General features: G+C 48.6%; 1 protein-coding gene across 4 annotated transcripts in view; it reads left to right on the forward strand.

Moving 5' to 3' along the window:
* LOC144683562 (neuron navigator 1-like) overlaps positions 1 to 24,008 on the forward strand; it is a 725,427-nt gene that overhangs the window by 169,047 nt on the left and 532,372 nt on the right. The gene's annotated exons all lie outside the window — the stretch shown is intronic.

The following is a 24,008-nucleotide window of genomic DNA, read 5'->3' on the forward strand; positions in this document are numbered from 1 at the left end:
TTTCATGGAATGGCAGTTATGGTACATTTACACTAGCCTCTGAAATTGCATTCAGCTTAACTAAGGATGATCTGGATTGAATAGGATGTCAGAGGATTTATATGTACAGCTGCCTCCTTCAGTTCATGTGCTCAGCAATATTAAATTAGCAACCCAAGGCGTGCACTAAAATATCCATTCTGGTTACAAATGCAGATTTCCTGATATTTTCAGTTCTCAAATATGAATCTCCCAATTCGTAGTTCAAGTCAGATGACAGACATTTTTGTTTTAAGTTTTTGGTATAAAAATAATTCTGCCACCTATGTACTTAAACGTTCACTGTAAGCCATCAGAAAATTGTTCCAAATTCAGACCTACAGTGCTAGCCCATTTGTAACTTACGACAATGTTTTTCACATTCGAGGCATGTTAAGTGCCTGCTGAATTATTCAAGTCAAAAGGAACTGCGAAGTTTCTCAATGACCAGAATTAACATTGTCAAAACCAAATTTGAACAAACTTCAAATTTCATTAAAAGTAAACAACAGAAGGGTAGAATTTTGGCAGCAAAGATGTAGAGGCAGGGAAAGTGAGCCAATAAGCTTTAACATATGCCTTTTGGATATTGGCTTTTTAAATTATTTGTTCATGGGATGTGAGCCTCACTGGCAAGGCCAGCATTTGTTGCTCATCCCTAACTCTCCTTCAATAAGGGGTGGTGAGCACCTTCGTGAACGGCTGCAGTGCATGTGGTGCAATTCCACGTGCTATTAGGGAACGGGTTCCATGATTTTTACCCAGCAACAGTGAGGGAATGATGATATAGTTCCAATGTGTGACTTGAAGCGAGCTTGCTTCGCATATATATAAGGTATATAAAAACAGAAAATGTTGAAAGAACTCAGCAGGTCTAACAGCATCTGTGGAGAGAGAAGCAGAATTAATGGGCAGAATCTTCTGGCTGCCGTGAGGGTGGTGGAGCCCGCACGCCAGCGTTTAAAATGTCGCACATCCTGACATCAGTGCGTGGCATCATGATATTTCAGTCGGCGGGCGCGCTATGCAGTGGGACGCGCGCCCGCCATTAATTAAAGGCCTCATTAAGGCCCTTAACTTGCCAATCTTCGACGATTTTGAGGGGCCCGTGTGAACTTTGGCTCGGCGCACGGGCCCAACGGGCAGGCGGGTAGGTGATTTTTTTACAAACCTCATCCAGTGGCGGGATGAGGTTTGATAGCGGTTTTAAAAAGGTTTAATAAAGTTTTTGTTTATTTCATTAACATGTCCCATCTCGTGTGACATTTTCACATGAGGGGGACATGATAATGAATTTTTTATTGCTCTATTTTTTATATTTGCCAGCCTCTCAGCGATCTCCCTGAGGCAGCACTTTGCCTCAGGGAGATGTGCGCTCTTTCGCGCACTCTGACAGTTGGGGAATCCGCCCCCCCCCCCCCCCCCCCCCCACCCCCCTTGCACAGGAAGCGCATAGCGTTTTCCATTGGGCGGCCCGCTGGGCAGGCCTTAATTGGCTGGGCGGGGCCATTTTCAGGGGCAGCAAACGGCTGCCCGCCTGCCGCCGAGCATCCATGTTCCTGATACCAAATGCCTTCCTTCAAATCTGTACGTAAATCACAATTGTTACAAGAAAAATTGATTGGAGTGGAATAATGTCTGGTATGGGCATAATGGGTGGAATATTCTGAGCCCGCTGGAAGCGGGCGTGATAGGTGGCGCGTGCGGAAAATATGGCACGACCTGCTTCACGACAGCGTGAAGGCAGGTCGCAATCGTCCACTCAGCCCGCCGACAATGGGCCGCGTTTCCCGCCTTCGGTCGGCGGGGAGCTAATTGTAATACATAATTAAAAGGCCATCCCACCAGGCTCTTGGAACTCCGCCATATCGTCCATCCATGTCGGCAGGAAAGCACACCGACATGTTTCACAACAGCGCGCAGGCGACGTGCACTTGGTGGCCTTCACTTTGGGGCAACTGAGGTGAGTGAGCAATAGTGTTCTCCACAGCTCGCCCGTTGTTTACAGGCCTCAGGGGAGCAGTGACAACTGATGCCTGGTCCTGGAGGCAACCGCTGAGGTGAGGGGAATGGTGAGTGGGGCCAGTTGCTGGCCAGCCTCGGAGGTGACTGCTGGGGCTGGGGGGGGTCAAGAGCTACCCTGGCACTGCATCCCACACATAAGCAATCGAGGTGGGGGGAAGGGTAAGCAAGGGGAGTGGGCATGCATTAGGGAGACCTGTATAAACTGACCATGCCTCTGCTACTGAGACAGATCAGTTGCAGCCACAGTGATATGATTGGGGTCAGGCGCCTAGCCTGCCCACCCATGCAAGCAACAGTGAGGCACCAAATGGCCACCAAGCACTCCATACCTTACCCCCCCCCACCCGCCCCACAACCCCCGGCACATACAAGTCCGTCACCACTTTATTAGACATTGTAGCAGGTGGACTGCACGCATTGTACAATCCCCTCGCCAACGCTGGCCATGTAGCAGTCACTGCTGGAGGTGCTCACAGCCCCTTGCAATCTCAGCATCCTGGTTTGGACCAGTGTCCCCCATGTCACACATTGACAGGGCAGCCATGCAGTGCACTCATCTCTGGCCATCCGAGGGGTGACCAGCGCTCTCCAGGAAGCATTAAGAAGTAGTCACACAGGCCAGGAAAGGTGCTAAGTACCGCTATGATAACCACGTCCCTCCCTCTTTCATGTTGCAGGAGGACCCACGTCAGGATCATGGATCCTGGTGACCTAGCTGTATGCCTGATAGCCTATAGAGACCATAGGAGGAGAGAGTGACTGAGGCACCTGGCCGAGCAAAGGCAGAAGCAGCAGCCTCATGAAGGGGCAGCAGGGGCTCCCGCACACGCTGCCCAGGAGCGACAGTGAGCTGTGGCTGGTCGGCGCCTAGCAACACCCAGGGTTTATAAACGCCGCCTGCCATTCCTGCAGATGATGGAGAACCAGTGTCGCCAACGACTGCACATGTCTAGGGACCTGGTGGCTCACATCTGCCATTTACTGCAAGACTTGGCACCAAGGGCACATGGAGGGCATCCACTGCCAGTGGCTGTGAGAGTGACTGCGGTGCTCAATTTCTGTGCCAGTGGCTCCTTTCAGGGTTCCACAGGTGACCTCTGTGGGATTTCACAATCCGCCACCCACAAATGCGTCCTTGAGGTCACAGATGCCATCTTCTCCATGACACACAACTTTGTGCATTTCGCCCGGGACCGGGACAGCCAGGATGCAAGGGCCATCGGGGTTCCCACAGGTGCAGGGTGCGATTGACTGCACTCATGTGGCGCTCAGGTTTCCATCGCTACACTCAGTGGACTTCATCAACCGCAAGGGCTTCCACACGCTGAACGTGCAGCTGATATGCGACCACCAGAAACGCATCCTGCAGGTGTGTGCACGGTTTCCAGGGAGTGTGCACGATACCCACATTCTGAGTCACTCACAGATCCCTGCAGTCTTCCAGGGTCCACAGAGGCTGCAGGATTGGCTTATTTGGTACAAGGACTACCCGCAGAGACCGTGGCTCATGACACCTGTGCGGCGGCCTCAGACTGCAGCAAAGTGTACGCTACAGTGAGGCTTGTGCAGCAGCTCGCAACTTAATGGAGCAGACCATTGGGATGCTGAAGATGCGGTTCTGGTGCCTGGACTGGTCTGGTGGAGCCCTGCAATACAGTCTGCAGAGGGTATCACACATTGTCATCGTCTGCTGCGTCCTTTACAACTTGGCGCTGCAACGGGGAGAGGAGCTGGCTGAGGAGGAGATGGAGGAGCTGCACATCTCCTCTCATGAGGAGGACACTGACGGGGATGAGGGTGAGGTGGTCCTCGGTGGTGATGACCATGGGGATGAGGCTCTCGCACTGGCTAGACGACGCAGGCGCACTCGGGAGGCCCTCATAGCTGCCAGATTTGTGGAGGACGATGACAACATGCAGTGAGGTGTCCCCAAAGATCCTCACATCGCAGTTGTGAATGTTTGACTCCAGTCTGGCTTATCGCAGCATCAATACCCTGTGAGAATGCTCCTGTCATGGAGATGTTGTGGAGGCCCTAATAGTTGCTCGATCACAGGAGGATGACAATATGCAGTCAGGACACGGCTCAGATCTCAACATAGCCTCTGAGAATGTCTGACTCCTGTCTGGCTGAGGGCAGCTTGCTTGCGCTCCATGCTCAGGGCCATCAGAGATGCAGCCATGAAACTTTAGATGCATCTGATGCTGTGTCCGCCTTCAGCACCTGAGCCCTTCAGGAGCTGTGCACAGCAATACTGGTCGCAGATGCTTGTGTGATGGGGGTCCAGCCCCACCTTTTAAAGGTGCTGAGAGCACCCAAAGAGAATGAGGGAACTCTCTGGTGCTTGACCACTACATTCTGGCAGCAATGATCAGCACTGCCGAGATGCAGGCATCAGTAATGTTTCCAGGGAGTGTGAGACTGGACCATCACTTTGGTCTGAAGGCTGCACAAAGCACAAGGGGGAGGCCCTGGACTGAGACACCTGCCTTTTAACTTGTGCAGAAAGGTTTCACATCTGAGTGACAAGAACATTGAGATAAAAACAAAAAACTACTGCGGATGCTGGAAATCCAAAACAAAAACAGAATTACCTGGAAAAACTCAGCAGGTTTTGGCATTGGCAGTGATGATCGCTGCTGCCAGACCTGCTGAGTTTTTCCAGGTAATTCTATTTTTGACAAGAACATTGCTCATCAGAACAAGGAGTCATAGGCAGGGTGACATTCTTAGGAGTCTATTGACAATAGTGAATAGTATGTACAAGTGATCAACACCCTTGCCCAGGCTGTGATTCTTGCATCATCCTGATTGGTCTGCACTGCAGCTTGTTGCTGCTGCAGTTGGGAGTTGTTGCTGCTGCTGCTTGGTGCTCCTGTGGTTCCTGCCTTTGGATTGCTGCTGCTATTGGGGCTCCTCTTTTTTGGACTTCACCTGGAGGAAGAAGTCTGCTGCCCACTGGGAGGAGAAAAGGAGTTGGGGACTTGGACTTTCTGCTTTTTGGAGACTCCTGCAACCTGCTGCTACAGGGTGGGGCCTAAGAAAGCCTGAAGAGCCTGGGAGTTGGAGTTTGGAGAGAGCCAAAGGGAAGAAGACTGGACTCCAGCCAAGGTGGGTGCCTGAGGGAGAAATGAGCTGCCTTTTTGTCTGTCTGGTTGTCTGTAGGGGGAGGAATAGAACATCCAAGCAGGGAGGGCTGTGAGAGGCTGAACTTTGAGGGGAAGAAGACCTGTACCCCACTCTGCCCTCCCTTGCCTCGCCTGGGTTAATTCACGCTGCCTCGAGCCAGCTGCATCTACTGACATTTACCATCGTTCCTGAACTGTGCCTGGGCAGTGCTGGCTGTCCGGGTGAAGACTCCTCCTCTCCCCGCAGCAGAACATTGGAACACCACCCCCATCTCAAGAAGCCCTGCCCAGCTTTGTCCTCTCTGTCTCCCCCACCGCCTTTGTTCTCCCCTACCCCCACTCCCCTTTGCTCTGTTTGTTGTGTATATTTTACTGGTATCGGGGTGGGTTTAGCACTCTCCGATGGTGGCGACAACATCTTCACTGGTGGCGGGGCCCGCTCAGCCCACCTACTCGGGAGTGATGGCCTCTTCGGCTCCTGCTTCCCCTGCGGCCCTGTCACCCTTTAGGATACTGACCTGCACACTCGTGGTGAAGTGCTACAACCACCCAACCATGACGATTGAGGCGTGTGTGGAGGCTCTGGCCGGAGTTGTCGGCCCCTCGGCCATAGTGCCAGCCTCCAAGTTGTACGGCAAGGCCGTATTCTTTCTCAAGGCTGCACTTCACCCTCAAAGGGGCTCGCAGTGGGCGGGACTTTCCTGCCGGTGGACCCTCGGGAGGCCACCACCAAGAGGCTCATATTATCAATCGTCCTGCACTTTGTCCCCGATGGGTTCCTCCTCCCCCACCTCTGTCATCTGGGGGAGGTGAAGTCGGATGTGACGCCGATCCCGCCCTCCCCGAAGGAGGCACGCGTACTTCTTCTGGCGCCAGGTTTTTGTGCGCCTGGCCTGGTAGAGTGCACCCAGGGGGGTTTTGACGTCGTCTTTGAGGGGGCTGCCTACCACATAAGTCTTTGCTCTGCTCTCTGGGGGCGAGCCCAAACACCCGTTACCCCTGTTACCCCTGTTCCCTCAATGTAGTCCTCTGAGCAGGGCCCCTCGGAGGTCAATGAGGATATCGCCCTTGCGGTGATGCCTCACCCCGACCCACCTTGTACCCCCGAGATGCCATCTGGTCCGACAAGGTACTGCGGCAATCCCTTCATGCCCCGACTGCTAAGTCATTGGGCGGCGGTGGTGAGGAGGGTCTCCTGGCTCCCTCCCAACCATTAGCACCGTACTAGATCCGGAGCTTTTTCCGGATTCACCAGGCGACCCGGCACCTGAGGGGGAGCGGGGCTCTGAGCCGCAGCCCTTTGGCCCATGTACCCAAAATGAGACCAGAGAGGACCCCTCTGCCCTTGATCCTGGGGGTGGGATCGAGGTGGAGGTGGAGCCGACTGGTAGCTCCAAACCAGAGGAGGATGGGATTTCAGTGGTGAGCACCGGGACGACTTAGTTGTGATCAGGTGAGGTGTTGGATCCCTTGGTGCCCCCCACTGATTTCCCCTCTTATCCCTTTACCTGAACTCCAGGGTTTTCTAGCGAGTAATCACAAGACAGGGTCCAGTCAGCCCTGGACCAGTGGCATTCTTTCCCTCTTGTGTTCTGGTCCACCCCCAAGGCCCTCAAGGCCACTGGGCCAGACTGGAACACTAAGAGGAGGGTCCACACATTTCTCGCTGGGCTCCTGAAGAAGTGGAAGGATTAAAATAAACCCTCTCCTTCTTACACTAGGCATGGTGATGGTAGCACATAACTTCTGACAATGAAGACTATCATAGCAAGCCTCAACATCCACAGCAGCAGGGATGCACAGCGCAGGTTTAAGAACTGCTCGGTCCTCAGGGATAGGGAGTATGCGGTGTGCTTCCTGAAGGAAGCCCATACCATTTCGGGCGACAAAGCAACATGGCTCCTGGAGTGGCGAGGTGGGGTCTACATAAGTCACCTAGCTTCCAATTCTGGCGGGGTGGCTATCTTGTTGGTCTCACATCATAAGCCGGAGATCTTGGGGGTCAAGGAGCCGTTGCCAGGCTGGTTGCTGCATCTTACTGTGCGCCTGGGAGGCACAGTGCTTCACTTTGTGAATGTGTACACTCCCCTGGGCGCGCAGCAGCAAGCGAGCTTCTTTGAGGAAGTGTCCATGCATCTCAGCTCCATCCATACAGGCGAGTGCATCGTCCTCGGGGGTAGCGGGGGACAGATTTCAACTGTACCCTCGGGGCCAGGGTCTGTCACGGTGCCCAGCACCGCACGCTAGGTGTAAGTTAAGGGAGTGGACGTCTGGCGGCATCTCCATCCTGACTCCAGCGTTTTCACTTTGGCGTCAACTGGAGTCGGAGCGTCCAGACTTGACAACCTTTACGTTTCCAAGGCGTTCATGTCCTGCGTTCCGTCGGTTTCTGTGCGGCAGGTGCTGTGCACGGACCAACATCTGGTGTGGGCGCAACTCGTTCCGTTCTGCACTCGGACGGGGCCCGTGTACTGGCCTTTTAACAACCTGCTGCTGGAGGACGAGTGGTTCCTGGACTCGTTTTGTCGTTTCTGGGCCGGCTGGAGAAGGAAGCGGGGAGGATTCCCCTCCTTCAGGCTATGGTGGGACATGGGAAAGACTCATGCCCGCGCCTTCTGTCGGGAGTACGTGAGAGGATCGACAAAGAGACGGAAATCCAGGGTCGAGGAGTTGGAGAAGGAGGTGCTCAACCTGGAAGCACATCTCCGTCAGCCCGACGCGGACCCGGCCCTGCGGCTGGTGCACAAAGAGAAGAAGGGCGCGCTGCGGGACCTGCAACTCACCGGGTCCTGGGGTGCGTACGTGAGGTCGCGGATCCGGTTCCTCCAGGACCTGGACCGCGGCTCCCCCTTCTACTCGCTAGAAAAAAGGCACAGGGTCCGTCATCAGCTCCTTACGCTGCTGGACGACGGCGGATCCCTTGTCTCGGATCCGGAGGGCATCAGGGCCATTGCCAAATCCTACTACACTGCCCTGTTTTCTCCGGATCCGCCCAGCGAGGATGCTCGCAGAGTTTTGTGGGAGGACCTGCCGCAGGTCGGCCCAGAGAGCGCTGGAAAGCTTGACTCCCCTATAAGTCTGGGGGAGCTGACCGGCGCCCTCGACGGCCTCTCCAGGGGCAAATCCCCGGGACTAGACAGGCTGACCGTGGAGTTCTTCAGAGCATTCTGGGACGTCCTGGGGAACGAGTACGCGGGGGTCCTGGGGGAGAGCATCATTCCCAGGGAGATGCTCCTCTTGTGGCGCAAGGCCGTGACTGCCCTGCTGCCTAAGAAGGGGTATCTCTGCCACCTCAAACTGACACCCGGTCTCCCTCCTCAGCACGGATTACAAAGTCTTTGCCAGAGCAATGTCTTCTCGCTTTGGCAGCATGCTGGACCACCTGATCCACCCTGACCAGTCTAAACGGTCCCGGTCACACCATCTTTGATAACATCCATCTGGTCCGGGACATTATCCACTTTTCCCAAAGGACAGGTCTGTCAAGTGCCTTCCTGTCTCTTGACCAGGGGAAGGTGTTCGACAGGGTGGGTCACGAATATTTATTCGGGACTCTGCGAGCATTCGGGTTCGGGATGCATTTCATCGCCCAGATCTGACCTCTGTACGCTGCCGCAGAGTGTCGAGTTAAGGTTAACAGGTCCCTGACAGCGCCCCTTTGCCTCGGGAGAGAGATGCATCAGGGCTGCCCACTGTTTGGTCAATTGTATTCTATCTGTGTGGAGCCTTTCTTGCGTGGGCCAGGCATTGGGGTGGTCCTCTCGGCATACACCAATGACGTGCACCTCATGTTCACTGACCCGGCTGACCTGCGGAGGATGCACAAGTGCCAGGAGGTCTACTCTGCCGTGTCCTCTGCCAGGATCAACTAATACAAGTGTCCTGGACTCCTGGACAGACAGTGGCAGATGGATCCCCCAACTGAGGAGCTCAGGCCTTTCACGTGGAGCAGGAACAGCCTCCTCTACCTGGGGGTCCACCTCTGCCCTGCTGAGGAATCCTGGCTGGTGAACTGGCAGGAGCTGGAGGCCAAAGTCACCACTCGCCTGCGGCGCTGGACAGGACTGCTCCGAGTGCTGTCTAACTGGGGTCGAGTTCTGGTCTTAAACCAGCTGATCGCCGCCATGTTGTGGTACCGGCTGGTCACTTTGACCACTCCCCCAGAATTTGTCACAAAAACCCAGAGAATGCTCGTTGACTTCTTCTGGGACAAAAGATTGCACTGGGTCACTCCCGCTTAGGGAGGGCGGTCAGGCGCTGGTGTGCCTATGCACCCAGGTGGCAACTTGCAACCTTCAGGCCCTGCAGCAATACCATCATGTCGAGCCCCCTCCGAGATGGTGTGCCCTAGCGATGTATATTTTCCGCCAGGTGCACGGCCTGAATTGTGACGTGCAGCTCCTGTTTGTAGACCAGAAGGGCCTCTGTGGCTCCTTGCAGGCGTTGCCCGTCTTTTACCAGGACCTGATCAACGTCTGGAACACAGTCGCCTTGTGATGCAGCTCTCCCCCATCAGGAGTAGCAGCTATCATCAGAGAGCCGCTGCTCTGGAATCCACCCCTCCGCCCTTTTTAGTAGCTGGCGGAGAGGAGGGCTATAGCTGCCGGGGTGGCCAGGATCAGGGACATGTTGGGTGGCGGAGGAGTGGTCTGGATGCTACCATAGGAGTTGGCGCATCGCGCGTCTGTGGACATCTGGTTCATAGCCAGTCAAGACCTTAGGATGGTCGTGCTTGGCCCTGACGTCACTCTGGGTCTCGAGGTGGCGCTGGTGCATGGTGGTCTTCTGTCCGAGTGTACCCCTGGTCGGACGGAATTCCACATTGGCCCCAAGCCCCGAACCCTCCCTCGGGAGCCGGTGCCCCACACCCTGAACCACCTTGTGGAAATGCCCTCCACGGCCTTTAGCACGGTCTTGTTGCTGTCTGGCGGTGGAGGTCCCCAGTGGGACACCCTCTATGGGGATGTCCTCCCACTTTAAATTGGGGACCTGGGGTAGAGGGTGTTGCAGGCAGCAGTCCCATACAACCATAGGCTGTGTCGGTTCACGGACTTCCAAAATACTTGTGTCTTTTGCGGCCTTGTGGAGTCCACGGACCATGTGTATATATAGGGTGTTGAAGGCTGCACTCCCTTTTTCAGTTATTTAAAAAACCTTTTACTGTTGTTTTGTTTGCACTTCAGTCCCACGCTCCTGATCTACGGGCACCCGGTGCGGAGGGGGTGCTGGGATGGAGGAGGAACTCCTCGTGAGCCTGCTCCTGGGCCTGGCCACGTTAGTTCTTAACAGGTCCAGGCAGCGGGTGATCGAGGCGTCTGACCCTACTGTCTGCCCCTCTTCTGCGGTTATGTTCACGGCCGGGTATCCCTGGAGAGGGAGTACATGGTGTCTGCCGGCACTGTCGAGGCCTTCCGTGCTCGGTGGGCACTGTGGGGACTGGAGTGTTTTATTGACCCTGTTAATCACATTTTGGTTTAATGTTTGCAAGTTTCCTTTAAGTTTTGTCTTTGTTTTTGCAGTTTCCCTTTAAGGGGCTGCTTTTTACTTGTCCCTGATTTTGTTAATTTAGTTTATTTGGTTGACTCAAAAGAGTTACTTTTACCTAACTTTCCTAACCCTGCTGCTATGTCTTGGTGCTCCCTGGACATCCATAGCAGAGATGGAGGCAGCCTGATGACTGTGACGCCCTGCCTGTGATGACTTTGGCTGGCTTCCTCTGGAGGGCTAAGACTTGGAGGGCTCTGGCCTGCTTTTGGGGTCCTGCTGTGTGGCAGTGGCACCCTCCTTGGCCTGTGGAGCTGGATCTGTGGCGATCACAGGAAGACAGATTTCGGATGAGCCAGTCACTCCCAGAGTCACTTGGATGGATGGCCCAGGAGCATGCACCTGCTGATCCTCCTCCCTATGGGTGCCCGAGGACCCCTGGCTGACTCCGTGAGTGGAAGGGGTAGCTGGAGTGAGATCGAGCTGCCCAGCACCCCTCTCGCGTGAACACAGTTGGAGGCCAACTGTAGCATCGGTGATGGAGTTAAGCCCGTGCAGGAGTGACGTCCTGAACCAAGGTCTCCATGGCGGCCGCCATCCTGCCAGTGTTGACCTTAGTCGTTGCAATGCTGGTGCTATCACCTCAGCCTGAAGACGGACGGACTTCTCCATCGTGCCTTGCAATCTGAGGAGTCCAGCGACCATCCTTTCCTGTTGTTCCGGAGTTTGCCTTTGCAGCTCCAGCAACTGTGACATGACCGAGTCCAGAGGCTCGTCATCTGACTCGGACTCAGCATCATTCTGACCTCCAGCAGTCCTCCGAGTGCCGGGGACCTCCCTGCCTCTGCCTGTTGTGCATCAGAAAGTGTGATGTGCTCCCCAGATTGTGATCCTGAGGCTACTCTAAAGCCAGGTCCCACCGAGGTGTGTGTCGCTGCGCTGGTGGAGGGTGTGGGTGAGCGCTGTGATGGGACTTCAGGGAGGGTGCCTCTAGATTCCTCTTCAGAGGTTTCTTCGGGGCTTGATTGGAGGCCCTGGGTCATGGACTCTGTCAGCTGTTTGGCAGATGTGCCTGTGAAAGCAAGGAGAGATAATTCATACGTGGCAGTATGTATGCGAAAGAGGATACATCACTCACGGCATGGTTGTCTGATGAATGTTGCACTGCTCAATCCTCACTTGGTAGAGCAGCGCCAACCTCACTGTTCAGGACCGGTCCCGGTCATCGCTGGCCAGCTGGATGGCTCTGTTTTCGAATTCTGTCAGAACTTTGATTTCCGGCATCCCTCCACCTGTCTTCTTGTTGTGAGACAGATTTTCCTGCATGGATAGAGATGGGGAGAGTATATCAAGGCTCCTGTCTGGCCAGATGATAAGTATGCCTGGCCTCTGTGGGTGGTGAATGGTCCCATGGATGGGATGAGGACAATGATGGTGTGTGAGAAAGAGTGAATGGTAATGTCCCTTGCACTGGCAGTGAGTGAGGGCCCTGTGGATATGTGATGGGTTTGTGAGTGTGTTTGGAGTGATGAAAAGAGCAACTTACCCTGGCAGAACGGAGGAGATCATTCATCCTTTTGCGGCACTGGGTGGCTATCCTCCTCTGCGGTGTTCGCGATGACCACTACTGCCACCACCTCCCAAGCCAGGTTGGTGACATTGCTACCCATCCTATGGCCAGAGCGGGTGTAGAGCAAATCCCATCGGTCCTCCATGGCATCCAACAGTTGCTCGAGGGACCCGTTGTTGAAGCGGGAGCCAGCAAAGGCAAAAAGACTGCATCCCATGTCACTTGGACAGTGGTGGTGAGCTGGTGGCAATGAGTTATTTGCTGGCGGCTGCCTTTTAAAGATGGCACCAGTGTGATGCAACAGCGGGATGATGGCAAGCGGGCGAAAGAGAACCCGCCCACCATGGAAACGGTGTGTTTCCCAGGGATGCATAAATAATGAGGTGGGCTCGGGAAGATACAGCGTGAAAACCCACCATTTTCATCGATGGGTAGGACTCCATTTTGCCTGCCTGCTACTGCACTTAGTGGGCAGAATTCTTACCTCGATGGGCGGGCGGGACCACCGGCTTGGCGGCGGGTGGGCAGCCGAAACAGGGCCTGCTGCCATTTTGAGTAATTGGCCCGCCCAGCGGCCTGCCCAACAGGAAGTCCTATGCGCTTCCTGTGTGGGGGGCGGGGGTTGGAGGGAATCCCCATCTGTCAAAGTGCACTCTTTCGTTCATGCGTGAAAGAGCGCACTGCTTCCTGAGGCAAAGCCCTGTCTCAGGGAGATTCGTGAGAGGTAAGTAAACTCTCAAAATAGACAAATATTAAAATTATTAACATGTCCCCCTCATGTGACAATGTCACACAAGATGGGACATGTTAATAATAAACACACAAAATTTATTAAAGTTTTAAAAAACTGACATGAAACTTCATCCCACCAGTGGATGAAGTTTCATTAATAATCTGCAGCCCGCTGGGGCTCCTGGCCTGCCCGCCAGCCTTAAGATTGGCCGGGCAGGGTGTTTAATAATGTTAATTAGCCTGTCAATGGCCTTAATTGGCCATTGATAGGTCGGCGGGCGGACAGCTGGTTTCGCTGTCCGCCCGCCTTTGTGAATATTTAAAGGGACCGGGATGACATCGGGGGTTCCTCCCAACGTAATCCAGCGTCATTTTCTCCTCGGCGAGCGGGCCCCGCCCGGAAATCGCCGAGGGGAAAATCTTGGCCAGTGTAATTCTGGGAAAATTCCACTTTACATTGATGTATTAAGGCCAGATGTTTGCCACTAACTGTTTTCCTTCAAATACAAACACAAATTGCAAAGTGCCAAAATAAGTACAGAAACAATTAAACTAAGGGTTTCTTTTCCACCCAAGATTTCTGTGTGCAGGAAAGGTTTCAAGGAAGCATTAGAGAACATGTCTTGCGTAGGCAATAAATTATTTACTATTCTATTCTCTTTGTTGTTTTCGTCTTTGTTTCTCTCAGCTTTGGTTATCTTTTTCTTGTTGATGTTTCTTTTCTGGTAGCACTCTCACCTCTTGAGTCAGAAGGTTGTGGGTTTAAACACCACTCCAGAGATTTGAGCACAAAAATCTAGGCTGACCCTCCGCTCCAGAGCAGTACTAAGAGAATGCTGTATTGTCAGAGGTGCCACCTTTCAAATGAAATATCAAACCAAGGCCCCCATCTCACTCAGTAGGTGAGCGATAAAGATCCAATGGTATTATTTTTAATAAGCGCAGGGGAATTATCCCTGGTGTCTTGGTCTATATTTATCCCTTGATCAACATCACTATAACAGATTATCTGGTTGTTGTCTCAATCCTGTTTATGGGAGCTTTCTGTGCTTAAATTGGCTATGGAGTTTCCTACATTACACTGGTGACTACACTCCATGAGGACTTCATTGGCTGTTAAGTGCTTTGGGATGTCCTGAGGTGAAAAGTGTTTAATAAATGCAAATCTTTCTTTCTCTTACAATGTCAAATTACAATGGCAAATTTCCACTTACCTCTCCCCACCCACCACAATTATATTTACTTTGTCCCATTTTTCTTATTGCTAGTTTCTGTCTGTCTTCTCTCCTTCATAAGAATGATTTCTGGCTCTTTTCTGAACTATTTCCACTGTCCAAATGTCTCCTTTCTGTTTGTGACCAGAACTGTACATAGTAGTGTTTTGCTCACTCATTTACTCTGTCAATGTTTCTTTGTAATGTTATACTTCCATCTAAAGCACTTACTGTGCCATCAACCTTTGTGTCAAGCTCTGTTATTTAAGTCATTCATAAATACAGTGATTAGTTGATGCTCCAACCAGATCCTTGTGAAATACCACTAATCACTTTCATCCAATTCAAGTACATTCTCATTGTCCCTGTTCTGTCTTCCACCTTCTAACTAATCTCCGAACCAGCTTTAATTTTAGCTTCTCATATGGAACCTTATTGAATGCTTTCTGGAAGTCCTTACAAACTGTATCCATATTCCTCTGCCTACTACTGTAGTTCCATCCTCAAAAAAAAATCAGTTAAGTTGTTAGACATTACCTAATCTTTACAAATCCATGCTAGCTCTCTCTAATTGTTTAATTTTTTCTAAGTCTCAGACACTCTGTCCTTATTTATCGATTCAAATAACTTGTGCACTTGGCATTAGACTAACAAGTCCACAATTTCCTGGTTTCTCTTTCTCCTTTCTTAAATAATGGAGTTACATTTTGCAACTTTCCAGACTAATAAAGGTCGTTTTTGGCAGCAAGCTGAATAACAAATGTTCTCGTTCCAGTCTTTAACTTGCATTGTAGATTATAAAGCCTTCATGAAGCTATGTCGACGCATTGAATTTTCTGCTATATGTCCTGCAAAGACAAGAACCAGCTCGTCAAACCGTATAGTATGTTGAAAGAAACTGTAATGTCGATGTTTGTATACCTAGCTTGGTGGACTGAAGTACTGAGGGTGGAGGAGAGTAAAATTAGTCTCTCTGACTTGTGTGAAACATGCTCTTGGTGAATTGACAGTCCCCTTTACGTTGTGCCTGTGTTCCTTTTCCATTGAAGTCCCTGTAGACTGCCTAGTTAGATTAACCAAATCTCTCTTGTTATTTGAAAGAAATGCTGTAAAACGTAACTTTGTGCCCTAAATTATGGTGTATTAGTTTATAGGTTGAGTGTAAGTACAATTGTAAGCAGATTAAGGTGTTCACGAAGAACTGTTTTTCTATATTTTTATCCATCGCACTAAGCACTGAATGAATTGTGATCCTGCCCTTGTACCAAATGTAGGTTAGTAAGGATTTTATAACCTAGCTCTGAATTTTGACCCAGCAATTTCCTAGTTTGCTGTTTACTTCATATTGGATTGGATGAAACCAGAAATTATAATTTCTCTCACTGTTTGTCTTTAAAAAGTAAACCCAGTTTATAATTTTAACCCTTCAACTATTGGGGCGGTTTTATTACTTAAAATGGGAAGTTGCTTATCATATATTTTCTTCCCACTAGGCAGATCTCTGTCCAAAATTTCCCCTCTCTCCCTCCTCCCATATTCTTACAACAAAAGTCCAGACACATGCAATTATGAATGTCTTAAGTGAATCCCATTTAACTGGAGGAAGATGGAACTGAGATGATATAGATTACTAGAATATTTTGGGAGAATTGTCAAATTGAATTGGACTATTTTGTGTTTTTAAGAATATGCAAATCTGGATCAATTTGACTTAAACTGACCAAATTGCAGATATGCATATTCTCATTTTGATTTCCTTAGTAATCTTAACTGAAATGTATAATTTTGTATCTCATGTGTAGTAAATATTTAAGCAATCTATAATTTGCTCCAAAACCATATGTGAAAACATTAGATCATTCAGTTTTTAGTTAAGAATGCCTAGTCTGTGAAGGGACCAAATTGTTGAAATTAGCTCATGCTACCATGATGATTTTTCTGCTCCAAGAGAAAAAGCTTTGGAGAACATCCCCTGTTGGGAACAATGAACCATAACTTTAAGTTTAATTTATATTTGTATTTTTGTGTTGAGAAAGGTGATACGTGGTTTCATTTTTACTTAGCTTTTTTGTGAGCTTGGTGCCGGGGAGTCTGGAGGGCCTCCAAGCAAAAACGTCAGGTTTTCTGGATTTGTTTCTATGCATGCATTTTTAATGAGGTTTTATAACCCTTGAAGTGAAGAGATGGGTTGAAAAGGTGTTAGTTTAATGATTTTCCGGAAAAAAACAAAGCAGAAAGAAATGGTGCTGTTGTCCAGTGACAGGGGTCCAATGACAAACAGAGACACAGGAAAAGATAGAAAAGAAGTTATGTATATTGGAGAGGGAAGATGGGCCGGGATTTTCCGGCCCCTTCACGGGCGGGACCCATCGCGGGTGAGGCGGTGCCCCAGCCAGAAGTCCATTGACTTGCAGCGGGACCGGAAGATCCCTTCGGCGGGTGGGTGCAGAAAATCCCGCCGAAGGGTTGGAAGCTCTGATATATGCTGCAAGGCTGCTAGTGGACTAATTTTGGGGAACTCGTGTTTGCTCTGCAGTTGAAGTTATAGTGAATAATAGTGAGTTTAGAGTGTGGTTTTGGGTGTCTTGGTGAGAGATACTAGCTGGGGAAAAAACATCTAGTGGATGCTCAGAGATCAGCCAGAAGAAAACTGTTTGCAACTGGGCTGGCCCAAGCAAGAAGCCTTGAAGTTAAGATAGGGGTAAATCTTCACTTTTCTTTTGTGACTGTAAGGGTATTGTTAAGATAAAAGGAATAGTGAGTTCGAATCCTTTTCTGGTATTTGTATTAAGATCCTTCCAATTTGTTTTTTTCTTTGTTAGAAGTTCATCAGTAAACTCCTGTGAATTTGTTCAGTAATTTTCCTCCAAAGTTTTTTAAAAAAAAGCAAAGTTAGGATCTATCAAGCTAGGTTTCACTCTGGGATCTGACTTGTCCAGTATTAAAATATGTTGGGATCGTAACAATCATAAAATGGCTGATATTCCTTCATGCTGAAGATGATCCTCAGGGAATAATGCAAATATTTTCTTTTCTATTCCAACATTTTGTTTTGTATTTGAAATCCTCATTTCTTCACCACATGTAAATAAGGTTGTTTATTTCATTTGCAATTCTGTTTTTTTATGTTGTGTCAGAGAGAAATATGACTTTATAGGGGATTAAAAATGTAAGCCTGCCCCTCCCAATGTTACAATGGTGACATCTGAAGAGCTATGGTTGGTTGGAGATTTGAAACTTCATGCCTGTTTCAGAAACATCATCAATTGGTGGCTGCTACGAGCACAAATCTTCTATGAGAAAACACAGCGGGGAAACTTGAGAACTATGCTATACTACCATTCTATACGCAGTTTAATTAGACAGTACCTCAAAGTGACAGCCTGTTTTGTAGTATGCACGAAGAGTCTTCAGGAACCCAGGACATTCTGTGCACGTTGAAAGTATAAAACTGTGATATTACATGTAGAACAGCAAAGGAAAACCAGATAACTCCATTTTGGAAGTCAGTCTTAAACACCAATCTACCATGGCACCTACTTTCCATTTTACGTTAATTACCTTTTTTTCTGTTTTGTGAAATAGTATTTTAAGGTAACAGTCCAGACTGTCTAGCTGGTAAAAGTCTAAAAAAGGTTAGTTAAATATATAAAGGCCACACAAACAAGGAGGATTTTGAGATCTAGAACTGCTACACATTCTGAAGATTATATGAACCAGCTGTTCAATTCATCTGTTAGATTACTGATGTTGCTTTAGTCTGCTATCTGAGAACTACAGATACGCTCTGCGATAGCTGACCTATATTTGTCCATGGCCATCAGCAAATGAGTATGCACTATTATCTTTCTGCAATGCAGTGCATTGCCAGGTCTGGCAATTGTACAGAACAAGAATCTTTTTTGGTATTATTACTACTCTTGTAGGCATGAAGGATGTTTCTGGCTAATTCATATGTTTCTGTGTATTACAATTGAATAACATTTTTGCTGATTTCAAATACCAGATATAATTGGACTTTATAGTCAAGTGTTTCCCCATCGCTCTCCCACATGGAATATTAAGTAATTGTCTATATTGTGCTGTTTCTTTTCTTGAATGCTGAGCACTTGTCTTAATTCCTGGGTTTTCAGCAGGGATAAGGAAATTGCTCTTTTGCTTGGTACCAAGCTCTTAACACCTAAATTGCTTTAATAATGCTATTCAAACATCAGAACAAGCTTTATTACAGAGATGAAGTGCGAGATCTTGGTGTACAAGTACACAGATCCCTGAAGGCAGCAGTTCAAGTAGACAAGGTTGCAAAGAAGGCATATGGAATGCTCTCCTTTATTGTCTGAGGTATAGAATATAAAAGTAAGGATATAATGTTGGAATTGTATAAAACACTGGTGATGCCACAACTGGAGTATTGTGTGCAGTTCTGGTCACCACATTACAGGAAGGACGTAATAGCTGTGGAGAGAGTGCAGAGGAGGTTTACAAGAATGTTGCCAGGGTTAGAAAAGTGTAGCTACGAGGAGAGATTGGATAGGTTGGGGTTATTTTCCTTAGAACAAAGAAGGCTGAGAGGTGACTTGATTGAGGTGTACACAATTATGAGGGGAATAGATAGAGTGGACAGGATAAAAAATTTTTCCTTGGTGGAGAATTCTAGAACCGGGGACATAGATTCAAGGTAAGTGGCAGAAGGTGTAAGGGGGAACATGAGGAAGAACTTTTTTTATGCAGAGGGTAGTGGGTGTCTGGAATTTGTTTCCCAAGTTGGTGGTAGAGGCAGAAACTCTGAACTCTTTTAATAAGTACCTGGATCTGCACCTTAAGTGCTGTAAGCTGCAGGGCTATGGGCTGGGTGCAGGAAGGTGGGATTAGAAAGGGCACCTGGGTGTCCTTGGGCTGGCATGGACAAGATGGGCTGAATGGCCTCCTGTGCTGTAACTTTTCTATGGTTCTGTATTGAAAGTGAGCAATGGAAGTGACTACTGCTAATTGTGATTAACTGAATACATTTTTTTATACAATGGTGGTATTTAATACAATTTTAAGTGAAAGTAAAACATTTTTTTACTTGACTGTGTTGCCTTCTTTCCCCTAATCTCACTCCCTATTTTTTTCAGTCTTTTATTTATTATTTTCTGTTATGGCAATGTGACGAGGGGTAAAAATGACTCCCCAGTTATACGGTTAACAGTCCTTTGGTTGGTCTCAATGCGGCGATTCCACATTTTGTTCAGTTGTCTTCCTCGGTGTAGTTAGATGGACTGGATTTCCATGTTTTATTCCCAAAAGATCTCAGTTTGCAGTAGATTTCCCTTCTCAGGATGGTTACTTTGCAAATCCAGGTGCAATACTTTCAAGAGAGCGAGGGAGAAATAGTTTCCTTGCAGCTTTTCAATACAGCAGTTTAATCTCTCTTGTGTTCTCTCTGGCTTAGTAAGTATCCTGCTGGCTGTATATTCCAGAGGAATTTGAACACCATGTCTGCTGTGGTCATTGTACTCTGTTGTCTCATCTTCAGAAATCTTGGAAGAGTTTCAATACAGTGTGAGAGCCAACATGGGTTGGGGCCATTCACATTCATCAGTGGGTGGGGGATTTGGCTGTTTGTACCCTTTTCGTTCTTCTAGGTGGAATGCAAGTTGTGTATTCTGGCTGGCTACCAGTCTTCCATTGTCTTAATTGGATTACAGTTTTTTTTTAATCCAGGAGGAATTTATATTCCATTAACTAATCTGGAATAAAATGTTCGTCCCATTAATAATGATCATAAAATTACAAGATTGTCATACAAACCTACCTGGTTCATTTAATGACCATCTGGGAAGGAAACCTGCCATTCTTGTCTATTCTGGCCTACCTGACTCCAGATTCATAGCAATGTGGTTAACTCCTAACTGCCCCCTGAAATGGCCTAGCATGCTACTTGGGTGTATCAAATCACCCTGGGAAAAATGCACTCTGGGTGTACCTACATCATATGGTCTGCAACAGTTCAAGAAGGGCAATTCACCTTCTCAAGGGCAATTAGGGATGGACTATAAATGCTGGCCTTGCCAGTGATGTTCACATCCCAAAAATGGATGAAAAAACAAAAAAACCTTGAAGAAAACTGGGAAGTGGGTTATTTCCAAACATATTAACATTTGGGTTATTTCCAAACAATAACATTTGGGGCAAGATTTTAACTCATTCAGAATCAATTCACTTGCACAGAGTTAAAATTGGACCCTTTTTCTGTCACACTTGAAGAGAAAACATTAAATGCCAAATTTATACTTCAATAATGGTAAAAAAAAATTTTATTTTTTCACACGCACGCATGCAGGCACACACACACACACACGGCTTGTGGAATGAACTCCAGATAATACACTTGATGAAACTGATGGTATTCCATCTTAGTGTTCTATACTTGCCCCAGTATAAATAGGACAATAACGCAGACTACATTGCTAGTATCTTAATATGCTGTAGTTGTAGAATATTAAGATATCCAAATAGTTTGCATATAGAAACATGGGGCAGTATTTTCCAGTCGGCGAGCAGGAGCGGGGCCCACTCGCCGACACATAAAATGACGCGGAGTGACGTCAGGCGTGCGTCCCGATGTCACCCCGTGTCATTTAGATTTTCAGTTTGGTGGGTGTGCAGCCGAGTCAAATAAAAGTTATTTATTCAAATAAAAGTTATGGACTGTCCCAGCTCCGGTGACAGTGTCACATGAGGGGACATGTCAGTAAAATTTTTTCTATTCTTTCCTGTTTTTCACGTTTGAGCCAATCTCCTTGAGGCAGCACTTTGCCTCAGAGGGATCTGTGCGCTCTTTAGCGCACCTGCGTGAAAGAGCGCACTCCCAGCTTAGGAAATCCCCACCTGCCCGCACAGGGAGCGCACAGCACTTCTGGGCGCACGTCACACTGGGCGGGCCTTATTTGGGCCGCCAACGTAAAATGATGGTGTGCTCCTGACTGGAGGCGCCGATTGGGAACTCGCCCACTCCCGTACAACCCCCCCAACGGTGGGGGGGGGGTAAATGCTGCCCATGCTGTATCCAAATTTTGCTTGGTTGAGCTCCTGTCAAATATTTCAGCACGTCCATTGTGTGAACTGAGGTAACAGTGATATATTTCAACCCTATTAGCTTATTCCATGTGAACTGTTGCTCTGCGGTTTGTTTAGTGGTGAAATTTGACAATTTTTGGAAACATTAATGTATATTTTCCTTTATGTAAAGATAAATTCCCCCCGTTAGCAAAAACAAAATTGCAGAAAATGCTGGAACTACTTAGCAGGTCAGGCAGCAGCTGTGGAGAGAGATATTGTGATGTAGGCATTACATAAGTTTTATGCTGCCTACCAACGTAAATTATAGTAGTGCAGATCTCTAATATTGCTAAAAAGCAATGAGTGCAAGACAAAAGCTTCAGCAACATGCTTGTCTTTTCAGCAGTATAAGCACATGTGCAACCCAGCGTTAAACATGCTGCTGAGTAGCTGCACACCTCAGCATGGAGGCTAACTTTGTTCTGTTATCATTGTTGTGTCTTAGGTAATCCTTGGTTAAGATCAATAGAGACTGCTGGAGGTGAGGCTGTTGGAACTTTAACTTTTAATAAACATTCTTCCAACTATAAACAGGACAAGGCTTAGCATAAGGCTTTACATAGAAATATCTCTCAGCATGCTCTGTTGTCAGTGATCCTACATCACTGATCTATTTAGACTGTCTATTTATATATTTTTTTAATTAACCCTTTACGCTACAAGGAGCTGCACACCTCAGCATGGTGGTTAAGTTTGTGTGAGATGAGTGCAACCTGAAGCTAGATAGCACAACTTAAAGCTAGGCTTTACTTCTCAAAGGGAAGATGCATTTTAGCTGAAGCAAGGCTGAAATTGGCTGGGGAAGAAAGTGGGTCTTCTAGGGCTAAAGCTGCTCAAGGGCATCCTGCACAGCCATCTGCGTTCTTCCCAGAGAAAGCAGCCTTCCACCAGCCTCACTGAAGATGACTGGATAGCACTGTATAAGAGCACTAAGACCGGCAAAGGCACCCCCTAAGACAGTCAGCTGTAAGATGGCACTAAGTGAATGCATGAGAGTGATTGACCTTTGTATGGGTTATTAATTGGTTTGACTGATGCTTTGGAATGGCAGTTTAGCTTAACATTAAAAAGACATCATGATGGGCAGAGGAAAGGTAAGGTTTGGGACTGTGTAGAATGATTTGGGGTTGATTTCGCTGGAACTGTAATTGAATGAGATGATCATGGACAGCCCGGTCGGAAGGGCGACGTGTTGATTGCCTCCCCTCTTTTTCCTCCTCCATCCCCAGCAGCTCCCCGTATTCCAAGTGACAATGGCTATGGTTGTGGAAGATGCAATTAACCACAGCAATAATGGCATGCACTCTAATGAGTGCTCCAGGGCTCCTCAGAGCAGCCTAAGCAGGAGACGCATTGCTTAAGTAGCCCAGTGATGTGTTGAATGACATGCCATGTGGCAGCATGGTTCTCGTTATATGCATGCTGACCATGTGTTCATCAGCATCATGAGCTGGGTGTAGAGCAAATGACCCTTGTCCAGCAGTCACCTTCTGATTTAACAGGGTTACCCAACTACTGAGGAAACAATGAGTGTGTGCAGAATAAAGGCATTGTGACTGCCTATTATTCTGGTAGCATTCACCAGCTTGATGTGCTGAGCATGATCACCCACCAACCATATATTCAGTGAGTGGTAGCCTTCACAGTTGTGGAAATGCAGACCTGCAAAGCCACATGTGCACAGCTGAAGGTAGCCTGCACCATGGGGAATACCACCATCCAGGCAAAGCTATGTACATGCTTTGATTGCTTCCCTCTAATCAAAGAACACAATATACTCCTGGCATAAAGAGCCTCAGTCACCTCCTTTCTGTAACAGGCGTCAAAGTGGTGGCTGGTAGCTATATCACCTGCCCCAGTCTGGAAAGATGCCACCACAAATAAACTCATTGTCACGGTCACCATGAACCTTCACAGGCACTGAATGTCAAGCCTTACCTTGCTCTTTGGCTGCAGGTCTGCCTGCAAGGGGTGGCAGATTACCATGAGCGTCCTATCCATAAAATGGAGACAGTGCACACACTGGCTCAGGTTGCGGTAAGAGAAATGAACTGTTAAGACCTTTAGTGGATGCAGCTGCCTGCTGAGAGTCCTCTTATCCCGCTCTTCCTTCCACTGTGAGTAACTTGTCCACTTCTGTGCTCCTTCTGCTCAAATTCCCTGTTCTGATGCATGCCAGAGGGATGGTAACTACAGCACTGATGACTGAGCAAGTGGCCTGACCAAACCCTTGAAATCAGAACCAAATCATTCACCACGCGCAGCTTTACTCCCTATCAACTTAATGGGCAGAGTTTTCAGTTTGACGTGCGGAGGGTGGGCCCCATACGTCCACGGATAAAAGGATGCGTAGTGATGTCAGGCGAGCGTCCCAACGCCACTGCGCGCCATCGCGATATATCGCTGGGCGGGTGTGCGATGAAGTCCGACGTGCGCCCGCCATTAATTAACGGCCCAGTTAAGGCCCTTTAGTCTTCAATCGATGCTGATTTTCAGGCCCCCGTGCGATCTTCGGGTCGACGCACAGGCGGGTAAGAGATTTTATCATGAACCTCATCTGCGGGCGGGATAAGAGGGCTCAGTGGGGTCGTTGATCTGCTTTGTGAAGTATTTATTGGAGAAAGTATTTTAAACTTGCTTGTGTGATCTGCAGTAGTTCAGAACACATTCCAGCAGCTTTTTGTGCACTTTTAACCTTCAGGTCAGCACTCTGCAGTCAGGAATCTTTTGTGG

Source organism: Cetorhinus maximus, chromosome 8 (genome assembly GCF_964194155.1).
Source record: "Cetorhinus maximus chromosome 8, sCetMax3.hap1.1, whole genome shotgun sequence".
NCBI lineage: Eukaryota > Metazoa > Chordata > Chondrichthyes > Lamniformes > Cetorhinidae > Cetorhinus > Cetorhinus maximus.